A 13,007-nucleotide genomic window follows, 5' to 3' on the forward strand; every position below is an offset into this window, starting at 1 on the left:
AGAAAGGAGCTAAGGTTCTTTACAATCATCTTACTTCCTGTGTTTATCTTTAAAATCTTTTATTGTCACTTTGGTAAAACAGTGAGCCAAGTATTGCTTTTCAATAACCCATCATCCTATCTTAAGTCCCAGAGGGCCCATGGAAAAAATCACAAAGGATTTGTTCTTTCACCTTGTAAAAAAAAGCTGTGCTAGCAACCATTAGTTTGGTTTGATATGCTACTATTGAGGAGTTGCACGGCAAGAGCTGTCAAATCATATGAGATGCATTGCTTTCCCTAGGTTAGCTTGGTAAAATATTACTAATAGAAGTATTTCAGAAATTGTATGTTGTGTGGGAAGTTCCACAGATTCATCCATGTCCTCACTGGCTGCGATATGCTATTTGTCAGAGTCCACCGTGCTGCTTTGTTAAATATTAGACAACTGTGGTATAGTAACCCTCCCTTATCTGTGGGAGATACATTCCAAGACCCCCCAAGAGATGCCTAAAACTGCTGATAGTACCAAATCCGACATATACTTTGCTTTTTCCTATGCATAAATACCTATGATAAAACCTCATTTATACATTAGGCACAATAAGTGATTAACAACAATAATTAATAATAATAGAATAATTATAAAATATACTGTAATAAAAATGATGTGGATGTGGTCTTGTTCTTTCTCAAAACATGTTAATGTACTGTTACTGGCCTCAGTTGGCCACAGATTACTGAATCTGGGAAATGTGAAACCTAGGATAAGGGGGAATAGTGTTCCCAATCATAATTTCAGTTTTTAAGAAAACTCGGGTTGGGATTGTGGCTCAGCAGTAGAGCGTTTGCCTAGCACGGGTGGGCCCCAGGTTCGATCCTCAGCACCACATAAAAATAAAGGCATTGTGTTGTGTCCATCTACACATAAAAAATTAAATATTAAAAAAGAGAAAACTGTTAACTTGATCTCAGCTTGGCTTCCTCATTTTGAATCTAGTATCTTCCTAGACATTAATTTTCAACTGGGGATTCACACCACTTACCTATGAAATTTTATTAATATACAAATATTTAAAACCTATTCTAGATTCCTGAATCTCTTTACTTAATATTCTTGGTAAACTCTGGTATATTCCAACTATATTCTTGGTATATTTGTGGTATATTATGTCAGGATTATTATATGTCATATCTGAGTCTTTTTCTCCTTAAACATTCTGTTCATACATTTTAATAAATTAGATATAATACCCTCTCTTCTGTGAAAATAAGGTTAATCATTATGTTTACAGATACTTTGTTTAAAAATTTTTTGGGATTGGCTTTTATCTTATTTTGCATGCCACAAAAACAACTGCATTTCCTTGTCAGTTGTATTGTTATTCTTGTAATGAACTCTCATCAGATTTCTCCCTTTGGAAAATGATCAGTAATAAGGTAACCATAGCTATTGTAAGTATTTTGTCACCTACAGATTGCTTTTTTATGTTTTACTCATGTGCTTCACTGAAAGCTTTTGCAGTCAGCCACAAGCTAGAGGGCTTCACCTTCAACAAAGGACTTTCTGAGAGCCATTTAGAAAAGGACTGCCCCAGGTACTTTTGTGTACAGGCTTCTGATGGGACAATTTAAACAACTTTGAGGCCACATTAATGAAATGAGCCAGGACTTTGAAAACTCTAGTTTTGAAGCAGGTGGGTTAATAAGACTACAAAACCAAGGTCAAGTGGCACAAAAACTAATTACATTGGTCTGAAAGAACTGATGAGGGATGATTGGGTGGTCTTTGGAATATTGCTGATGCTTTAATATTCCGTTTTCTGCACATATGTAAGGAACTCATTTCTCTTCTCTTACGCAATCTTCAACTCATAACTATTTAGTAGAGCAGGCTTCTGTAAACAGAAATGGGACATTTTCAAATGGAAATATTTTATTCCCTTTGCCCAAGTTTCCAGGATTTGGAAACTCTCATTGAGTATTTTTATTTTCTTTTGTTTGTGGTGCTCTGGATTGAACCAAAAGCCTTGTGCATGCTAAGCACACATTCTACCACTAAGCTACATTCCCAGCCCAAGTATTCTTATTTCCATAGCAATATAATTATCTGCAGAGTTTCAATAAAAATCTGTCTTTCTTGTTACCAGAACATAATTTAAAACATTGGTATGTAACCAAGGCCTTGCCTAGAATGTCATACTTGTGAATGATGCTCACTGTGTCAGGTATAATCTGACACTTTCAAGGAATTAAGGCTCACTTTATGAAGCCAGTGCATATAATGCCTTCTTGGAAAAACTACCCTGGTACCTGGCTTACAGAGTTCCCAGCCTTACAAGTGAGTAAGGAAGGTTACTTCCTGGCAGGCCCTGGAACCTTAGGTTATTTTGAGGATGTCCAGAAAAGAGCAATTCTCCAAATTTATAGACTGTCAGTAAAATCTTCTTAGCTTGCTTTATTAGCCTTAATAGGTTTTGATTTTTATTTTATACTATTCTCTATTGAGGTAAAATTCATGCAGTATAAAATTAAATATCTTAAAGCATACAATTCAGTGGCATTTGCTTCTTTCACAATACTGTGCTACCTTTACCTGAACCTTGTCACCTCAAGAGAAAACCCTGTGCTCATTAAATAGTCACTCCCAATCCCTCCCTTCCCCCAGACTTACCAACCACAAATCTGCATTTTTGTCTCTATGGGTTTAACTATTTTGAATATTTCATATAAATTAAATCATACAGTATGTGAACTTTTGTGTCTGGTTTCTTGCACTTCTTTTTGAGATTCATCTATGTTGTAACATGTGCCAGGAATCCATTCCCTTTGCAGCTGAATAATATTCCACTTTCAATATGTACACATACACACATTTCACATTTCAATAGTATCTGTGTTGTTTTTACCTTCTGTCTATTATGAACAGTGCTGCTCTGAACGTTGGTGAACACATACTTGTTTGAGCACCTGTATATAATTCTTTTGGGTATATATACTTAGGACCGGAACTGCTAGGTCATATGGTAATTCTATGTTTAATGTTTTTTATATATTTAAAAAATTTTCTTTAGTTGTTGATGGACCTTTATTTCATTTATTTGTTTTTGTATGTGGTGCTGAGAATTGAACCCAGTGCCTCACACTAGCATTCTACCACTGAGCTACAACCATAGCCCTTTATGTTTAACTTTTGAGGAATGACCAAACTGTTTTTCACAGCAATTTCACCATTTCATATTCCCTACAGCAACATACATAGGTCCCAATTTGTCTATGTCTTCAGCAATACTTGTTATTTTCCAGGGTTTCTCCTTCCTCTTTGGAAGTGGTGATTGTTAAATACTAGTCATTCAAGTATGTATGAAGTGGTATCTCACTGTGGTTTTGATTTGTATTTCTCTGATGACTAATGATGTCAATCAAGCATTATTTCATCTGGGCATGGTGATGCATGCCTGTCATCCCAGGGGCTCAGGAGGTTGAGGCAGGAGGATCACGAGTTCAAAGCCAGCCTCAGCAACTTAGTGAGACCCTGTCCCAGAATAAAAAATTAAAAGAGTTGGGGATGTAGTTCAGTGGTTGAGTACCTGTGGGTTCAATCACTAGTACCAAAAAAAAAAAAAAGGCAGCATTATTTCATGTGCTTATTGACCATTTGTATTTTTTTGTTGTTCATTTTTTTAACTTGGGTCATTTGTGTTTTTACTGTTGAGTACTATGAGTTCTTTATATATTCTGGATACCAGATCCTTATCAGACATATAATTTGCAACTATTTTCTCATTTTGTTGATTGTCTTTTCAGGTTTTTGATAATGCTCTTTGATACAAAAAATTTCTAATTTTGATGAACTCAAATTTATCATTTTTTATTTTATTGTTTGTAAGACAAGCCTTATTCTGAGTTCAAGAATAAGCTTTCTGAGCTGGGGCTGTGGTTTAGTAGTAGAGCACTCGCCTGCCACTCATGAGGCACTGGGTTTGATCCTCAGCACCACATACAAATAAAATAAAGGTATCATATTCACCTAGAACTCAAAAATATATTTTAAAAAATAAGCTTTCTGTTTTTCCTTGGTGAATCTCACCATCATGTACTTTCACAAGAAATTAATTTAAAAATCATGGGTAAAGGGCAGAAGGATCAGTAGAGTAGAAGGAAGGGAGCAGGATTTAGGGGGAGAGGAGGGGAAAAGAGGTATGAGGAATTGAATTTTGAGCAAACTATATTCTATGCTTGTATAATTATGTCAAAATGGATTCTACTGTCATGTATAACTAGAAAGAACCAATTAAAAAGAATAATCATTCTGGACTGGGGGTGTAGCCCAGTGGTAGATGGCTTGCCTAGCATGGGCAAGACCCTGAGTTCCATTCCTAGCATGGAAAAAAAAAGAACAATCTGTCTTTGAGATTCTCTTTGGTCAAACGAGGGTGACTGTAGAGAGAAATTTTGTGTTTCAACCGAATACACTGTCTTGTATATAGCACAGCATTTCAGGTTATCAGAGTCGACCACTGTTCACTGTCTTTGAGTTATTTTGTACCTCTTTATAAATCACAGGTTACTGATGGGTATTCAAATTTCAACTTGTCTGTAAGAAATATAACTGACTTTCTTCCCTTCTGTGGAGAGACCAGTTTTGATACCTATTTGTAAATCAAACTCAATCCTGTTATCTTGCCCAAGTTGTCACTCCTTACCAAAATTTTAATTCTTCCAGCTTTCTTCAATATCTGGCTAATAATATCCTTCAAACAAACATTTCCTATTTTTATTCTCCCACTTGACTTGACGTCATGGAAAACTAAAACCTAACTGCCTAAATCCCTATCATGCACCTTGCCCTCTTCTCCAGGATCTTAGGCAGCCCTGAGAGCTTAAGCCTAACAATTTGATGTAAACCTAGATAAACACAGTGCTGCAACAGGCCACACATGACTGGAATGCTCCCTGACCTAGCTGCTGCCTAGACCACTATGGAAATACAAAGAAATGCTCAGGCCATGCACGCACGATCTTGTTTGAAAAGTAACCAAAACTAGGAGCAAAACAACATGGCCTAGAGCACCAAAATCCTACCTCCATGAGGGGTGTTACGAAATGTTAAGAAGTTTTTCCACTCATGTCTTAGACTCCATTGGACTGATAACTTTCAAGGTTCAATTCTCAGGTTAGCTCTTTACTATAATATAACCTTTAATTGATTAATTAATTAAAATAGTACTGGGGATTCAACCAAGGGGCACTCTGTCACTGAGCTTCATCCCCAGCCTTTTTATTTTTTTATTTTGAGAGGAGGTCTTGCTAAGTTGCCGAGGTCAGCCTCAAACATGTGGTCTGTCTGCCTCAGCCTCCAGAGTAGCTGGGATTACAGGTGGGCACCATATTGGCCCAGCTAACATTTTTTTTTGGTGCTGGGGGATTTGAACCCAGGGCAGGGCCTCATGCATGCCAGGTAAGCCCTTTACCAATGAGTCACATTCCCAGTCCCCTAGCTAATATTTTATATTAGTATTTCTTTTGTTCATTTTAGTCACCTCTTTTTTTTAAGATGCCCAAACTTTAGGACTCTAAAACAACTGACCTTTGTCACCATCTCTGAACTGGTTTTATAGTAATGGCACCACCAAGAGTCCTCAAGAGACTATTTCTTACACCCCTGCTTTGCCCTATTCAGGAGGTCTGTGTATACTGAGTTGCTCAGAAATGGATGATATTTGTTTTGTATCAGAGATTGAACCCAGGGGCACTTGACCACAGAGCCATATCCCCAGTCCTTTTTTAAAAATTTTATTTAGAGACAGGGTCTTGCTAAATTGCTTAGGGCTTCACTACATTGCTGAGGCTGGCTTTGAACTTATCATCCCCTTGCCTCAGCTTCCAGAGCTGCTGGGATTATAGGAGTGCATCACCATGCCTAGCTATGATATTTGTTTTAAACAAATGGGAGAAATGGCAATGTTGAAGTTTATCTGAGATCTGAGCACCCTAGAAAGCAGCGTTGGTTAAGAAATCCCTCCCACCTTTTGTTTTCTAGGAAATGGTTAATCTCAAGGGTCTATCCTACCCTGGCATATTATCCTAAGATAAAACCCATGTCCGTTTCTTCTCATGACACTCAGAAGATTCACAGATGGCTCCCCTATTTACCTCTATAACAACCCAGGCCCATTACTTTTCTTTGAGATGGTCCTCATTAGTGAATGTTCTCTCTATTACCATAGTGGAATGAAATAATTCCCTTAATTGTCTGGTGCATCTTGTCTTTCATATCATCAACACAAATGTGTTCAGGGGAAAGATCAAGTTCAACAAACTTATTTCTGAAAACTTTGGGGAATGAGTATGCAGCTTTGAGGCCAGGTAATTGCTTTTTTGGTTTGTTTGTTTACCAGATATGTCTAGCTTCTTAAATGCCCCGGTGAGCTGTGAATCACAAAGTCAATCTTGAAGAAAAAGGATAGGGCTCAGCCAATTGCACTTGCTCATGTGCATTTGCTGTTTTTATATCCATTAAAGGTCAGGGACTCTTGGGTCGTGACATGAAGACATATACGCGAAACACCTCTCACAGGCAGACCACGTGCCCACACTGTTCAACAGCTTAATCATCACCGGCAATGACTTTGCAACAATTTTCTTTTAAATTTTCAGTCCTGATCTCTACTGATGCACAGTTAGGTTATCCTCAATATTTTGCTTTTACAATTCAGTGCTGGATAATCGCACATAACTTCCTTTCAGTGTGTACAAATATATGTGAAAGATGTATTAGTAGATGTGCAATCCCTGGGTCAAAGGATTTCATTTATAATTTAAATATAATTGCCAAATTGCCTTCCATGAGGTCTATGACAATGAACACACTATATTATCAAATTTTCATATTTGTAAAAAATATGATGATAAAATGGAAAAAAGTTGACATTATATATTTATAGCTATGTTTTCCCATTTGGGTCTTTCTATGACTTGTTCAGTTATCTATTTGCTAATCAGGCATTAACATAACTCTTATAATTCTTTACTTTCATTACAGCTACTGTGGAATCAGCTGGTAGTACAGTTTGGCTTTCCTCTATTGTTGACATATAATAAAAATAATAGCCAGTGTTTACTGAGTGATTATCCTGTGCCAGGAACTACTTAAGTGCTTTCAATATTCTTAACTCAATCAATTTTCACAACAATCCTGGAACCTGGAAGATAGGTATTATTATTACTTCCATTTTACAAATGAGGAAATGGAAGCACAGAGAAATTAAGTAACTTGTCCAAGGTCACACAGCTAGAAAGTGACTAAACTAGAATTTGAATTTTTTTTTTGTGGTGGTACTGGGGATTGAACCTAAGGCCTTATACATGATACGCAATGTTCTACCACTGAGCTACACCTTCAACCTTTTTAAAATTTTTTTTAAATTTTGAGATAGACTCTCACTATGTTGTCCAGGCTGGCCTCAAAATTTTGATCTTCCTCCCTTGGCCTCCTGAGTAGCTGGGATTATGGGGACATTCCACTGTGTCTAGCTTTTGAATTTTAAAAAGCCACTTATTAAGGTCTGACTGGCATACAAAAAGCTGTACTGTATAATATTTCATGTACACAACTTAGACGAGTTTTGAGCTAAGTATACCTATGAAATCATCACTACAATCTATGCCATAAACCTATCTGACACCTCCAAAAGTTTCTTCTTGTCCTCCTATTTATTAATTTATTATTAATGATAAGAACACTTACATAAGGTCTACCCTCCTATCAAAAAAAATTTAAACATACAATACGGTCTTGTTAATTATAGGCATATGTTGTATAGTAGATCTCTAAATGTCCATCAATGGATAAATGGATAAGAAAATGTGATATAAAAATAGAATGAAAACTGGGCATGGTGGCGCATGCCTGTAGTCCCAGAGACTTGGGAGGCTGAGGCAGGAAGATCCAAATTGAATTCCAGCCTCAGCAAGTTAGCAAGGCCCTAAGCAAATTAGCAAGATCCTGTCTCAAAATAAAATATAAAACCAGCTGGGGATGTGGCTCAGTTGTTAAGCCCTTCTGGGTTTAATCCCCAGTACCCTCACAACAAGATAGAATAGAGTTTTATTCAGGCTTCAAAAAGGAGATCCAGCTATTCATGACAACGTGGATGATCCTGGAGGACATCATACTCGGTGAAATAAGCCAGACACAGAAGGACACATACTACATGATACCACTGATAAGAGGAATGAAAAATGGTCAAACTCTTAGAAGCAGAGTAGAATAATGGTTGCCAGGAATTAGGGGGAAGGAGAATGGGGAGACATTTGAATTTGCATTTGAGCAGTCTGATGCTTCAGTCCACAAGTTTAATCACCATGCTAAATAGTTTTGGTATCACTCTATCTACATCTATTTTTTCTCTTCTTTTTAATTTTTTCCACTTCTTCATGTCTATCCCACTTCGTCCATTTTAATTTTGTAATATTAGGAATTTAGTCTATTTTCTTGGTTTTCCCTTATTGCTTCACCTGCCTTTCCCCATTTTCCACTTTACTACTTTTTCTGTTTGCCTCTGTCCACATTGCCAGTGGCCAAATGGATGGATTTAAGAGCTTTCTGGTTACAAAAATGGCCAACCACAGGCCTTTTAGTAGTATCTTTTATATCTCCAGATTTCTCCTATAATAACCCACCTAATTGTAATCATTTCAACTTTGGGGTTATTTGGATTTGAGATAAATGAGTTTTAAAAATTCACCCCAAAGGCAAGTAAATGACCCAGGGCCAAATTTGCATAAGCTGACTTTGCAGTGGTACTTTTCTTTATAAACCAAATTTGTCTACTGACCTAGCATCTTTTTAGAATTTATACAGGAGTATGTGTGTGAAAAATGATTAGGTCAAGAAGGCCCTACTTGTTAATAGAAACAAATTCATTAACTATGTGACAAAACTGCCGAAAATGTTACCCAGGAAATAAAATAAATGTGACAGCAGCATAATTCTCTGCAATTCTCACCCTTTCTACACCATTTGGCATGATAAGCAGTCACTACTGAAGACAAATGAAGGTTTGGGAGAGTAGAAACAAGGTAATATTTGCGTGAAAATGAATCAAGAAAACTGACTCTGAATCCATTATGGTGAGAAGTGCCAGAAGGCCCTTTTTAGAATGGGGCCATATTTCCCTTTGGATAATTATACCATCCAATGTAAATGGATAGAAAAAGTGTAAACAGTTCTATTTACCACCAAGAATCTTAGACAGTTCATAAGCAGAATTTAACATTTGTACTGCAGAAGAGTCAAAGCGGTGAAAGGGTCCCTGAGAATTGCTGTAAGGTTAATTCAGTGAGGGAATGAAATGAGTAGACAGGTCATGATGAACTAAATTCACTGGTTGTTTCCTTTGGACGTGCAAGGTCTCATTTTTTTGGGCTCTACGCTTCTTTTGCACATTTTTCTCGGATGACATAGATAGAATTTTCCTGCTCCAAAATATGTTTTTATTCTGTGAAATGTAGGTTAGCAAATCAAAGTCTTGGCTAGTGATTTTTTTTTCATGTACTCTGCTTTTAGTAAAAGGAGCAAAATAAGAAGAAACCCAACAGGTTTCCAAAAGCAGTTTCCCAGGGCAGCCCAGATTTTTGTCAATATCATCTACCTCCAATGACCTTATCCAGCAAATCTAGGGAGCAGAATTGGGTAACTCTCAGTGAGAGCAGCAAGATACAATCAGGTCCTGTCTACTGCTTACTAAGGCAGAAATGCATAGTTGCGTTTTTTTCTTTTTAGTTGTTGATGTACCTTTATTTTTTATTTATATATATGCAATGTTGAGGATCGAACTCGGTTTCTCACACATGCCAGGCAAGTGCTCTGCCACTGAGCCCCACTCCCAGCCCCTAGGTGCGTTTTTTTTTTTTTTTAAGGTCAGAGAATATGGATAAAACAAAACAAAACAACAAATCAGAAACAACAGCATAAAAACTTTCAAAACTAACCAACCAACCAATCAAACAAACAACAGTCTGACTAGTTCAACTGTTCACTAAGCCAGGAAATGCAATTAACCAGAACACCCCATTCCCTGGGCATTCTGGTTAATTGAAATACCACTTTTTATTTTAAACTCCCATTTACGGAACTCAAAAACCTCAATGGTTTAGACATCAATACTAGGTAGAGGAATTAAATGTACTCTCTTCCTCCACAAGAAAAATAACATTTTAGGTATCATTGATGGAAATTGTGCCTGCTCGACCTTTCTAGTTAGAGAAAACACAAAAGCTCTGGCAAAGCAGCTGTCCTCGGCTTAATACATATGTATTTGTATTTCTGCACCTGGTCCTGGCACACAGGACGAGCGTCTCAAGAGCCAAAGACTTTATGTGCTTCCATCCTCAACCTACGTAAGAGACCCCAGTAAATTGGCTAGAGTTTATATTAGGTGTGGATAGGAGGAAATGCCATTGTGTTCAGTTAACTGATCATAACCTCTGCGGAGTCAGAGGAGAGAGAGAGAGAGAGAGAGAGAGAGAGAGAGAGAGAGAGAGAGAGAGAGAGAGAGAGAGAGAAAGGTGGGGGGGCGGCTAGCTTTAAAAATGCAGGGAATGTTTTCAGACTTTCTGGCTTTAGTTGATGCAAATTTAAGGTAATTTTTGACATAAGAACAACACATGGAGGCTTCTCAAATATCCCTTTGGCCATAGGATTATGTGCTTCTCCAGTTTGACCACATATTACTGAATGTGTTCAAAACTTGGATTAAAAGCATCAAGGGTGCTAGACACCATGGCACATGCCTGTAATCCCAGCTACTCTGGTGGCTGATGCAGGAGGATCAAAATTTGAGACCAGCCTTGGCAAGTTAGCAAAACCCTGTCTCAAAATAAAAACATGAACTGGGGATGTAGCTGAATGGTAGAGTGCCCCTGTGTTCAATCCTCAGTACCATGTGTGCATACACGCATTCATCTAGAATACCATTATGTTTTATGTATATTAATTATAATACTAGGTAGAGAATAGACTTATTCAAAATGCTTAGAACCAGAATGGCTTCAGATTTCAGAGTTTTCAGATTGGAAATATCTGCATAGATTTTACAGTTGAACATTCCTAATGTGAAAATCAAAAATGGTCTCACATCTGAAACTTTTTGAACATGTCTTTGGAGGATTTTTTTCTGCAACCAACTAGCTAAATTCTGAAAGATTAGTCATACTAATGCTAGGCATATATTCTATTCAATATTTTTCACCTATAGCAAAATGGTTATTTCTCTTCAAAGAAAAGTAAATTTCATGAGTTACCTCTGTCATACCAAAGGTAGAAAATCAAGGGGCTTTGCCTGGTACTGAGGCCTGGGTGAAAAAGGCTTAAAGCCTTCTTGGCCACTACTAGAGAATGAGCCCTGAAATATGCTGCCACTACCCCCCCAACAGTACTGTGGCCTTCTTACGATGCTTACAAGGGGGCACTATGCAATCAGCCTACAGGTAGGTATATGCTTTGCTTTTGTGCTGGGAGCTGTGTATGACACAGTACATCCAGGATTCTGCCCCTGAGGCATTTACAATTGAGTTGAATTCAGCTGAAAGATAAGACCAATATATATATATATATTTAGATGATAAGATGCACATGAGTTAAGTGTTCAATTATATGGGGTAGACTATACTTCTCTCAGCCTTCTACCAACTAGTGCTAACTTGGAAACACTCTTCTCAGAGTCTCAGAGAACTTGTAATCTCCTGTATTTTTATTAACTCCATGTAAAGGAGTGGGAGAAAGGCTATCCCACTTTCACAATTGAAAAACAAAAATGATTTATACCTGAGGGTTCTTAAGGGATTGGCTGAATGCTGCAGAGCCTCCAGCAGCCCTATACACATCCCACTATCCTTCCTCACGCACACATTTTACACTGTTTATTAGGACCTCCTAAAGTATGATTCTGACAATATTACAGCCTTGCTTAAAAGTGCCCTCAAACCAGTGGGTCCTTTAGCACAATATACAAGACCCTTCAAAATTTTGCCTCTGCCTACTTCTTTCAGTATTCCTTGCAAATACCCAAATCTTAACTGTACCATACTTTTTTCTGAATCCTAAATATTACAGGATGCCTCTGGACCTTTGTACATACATAGTCTTGGATCTACAAGATGAGTTCCATCCCTCCTCACTATCTTCTACTCATCCTTTAAGACTCAGCTATGAAGACATCCCTGAAGTTCCACATTCCTTTCCCAGGCACAGAAAATTGATCTCTCCCCTTGTTTGTGTGTGTCCTAGCAGTTTATTCAAACTTCCACCATAGCGTTCCTCAAATTGACTTGCAGGGATTACTTCATGTACCTGTCTTTTTCACTGAAGCCTAAGCTGTTTGAGAACAAGGACCGTATCTTATTCATCTTTATACCTACAGGATCTAGTACAGTGCTTGGGCACTGTGCTCTGAAAAAAAAATTAATTAAAAAAAAAACACAGGAATGATGAAATGTCTCAAGAAAAAAGGATTATATTACTTTCCTTAAATAAAAGAGAAAAATAGCTTTCAGTTATCCACTAACAAAGTCAAACTTGATAAACTAGAAAAACACTGGAACAGATTATTAGAAATGGATAGGTCAATATCCAAAATCAGAAAAATTTAAGGGGCCATGGCCCATTGCCCAACTGTCCTGCACAAATAGAAAAACATAGCATGGATTTATATAGAAGCTAGTCCTGGATCTAGAGCCGTGCCATGAGCTCTTTAAAAAAATGTAACAAAATAGGAAGCTTTCCATTAAATATATCCAAAAATGAAGTTAGATGTTGCAGTGCTGTTTGGTTAGACACACTGAAAATTGAAATGACTTGAAGCAACTGGCAGAGTGGGTGGCTATTACTCCAGTGAAATTTAGTATTGAAACACAGAAGATAATTCATTAATGTGAAACAACTCAGGAAGGTGGGCAATATAATGTAAGGCCATAGTTAAAGGGGTTATGAGTACCATAGCATAGAAACAGACTGCTGGACTCTAC

At 37.4% G+C, this 13,007-nt stretch overlaps 1 protein-coding gene across 5 annotated transcripts in view; it reads right to left on the minus strand.

Annotated features, from left to right (window-relative positions):
- Positions 1-13,007, minus strand: part of Hdac8 (histone deacetylase 8) — a 226,671-nt gene that overhangs the window by 156,485 nt on the left and 57,179 nt on the right. The window lies entirely within an intron of this gene.

Source organism: Ictidomys tridecemlineatus, chromosome X (genome assembly GCF_052094955.1).
Source record: "Ictidomys tridecemlineatus isolate mIctTri1 chromosome X, mIctTri1.hap1, whole genome shotgun sequence".
Classification (NCBI taxonomy): Eukaryota; Metazoa; Chordata; class Mammalia; order Rodentia; family Sciuridae; genus Ictidomys; species Ictidomys tridecemlineatus.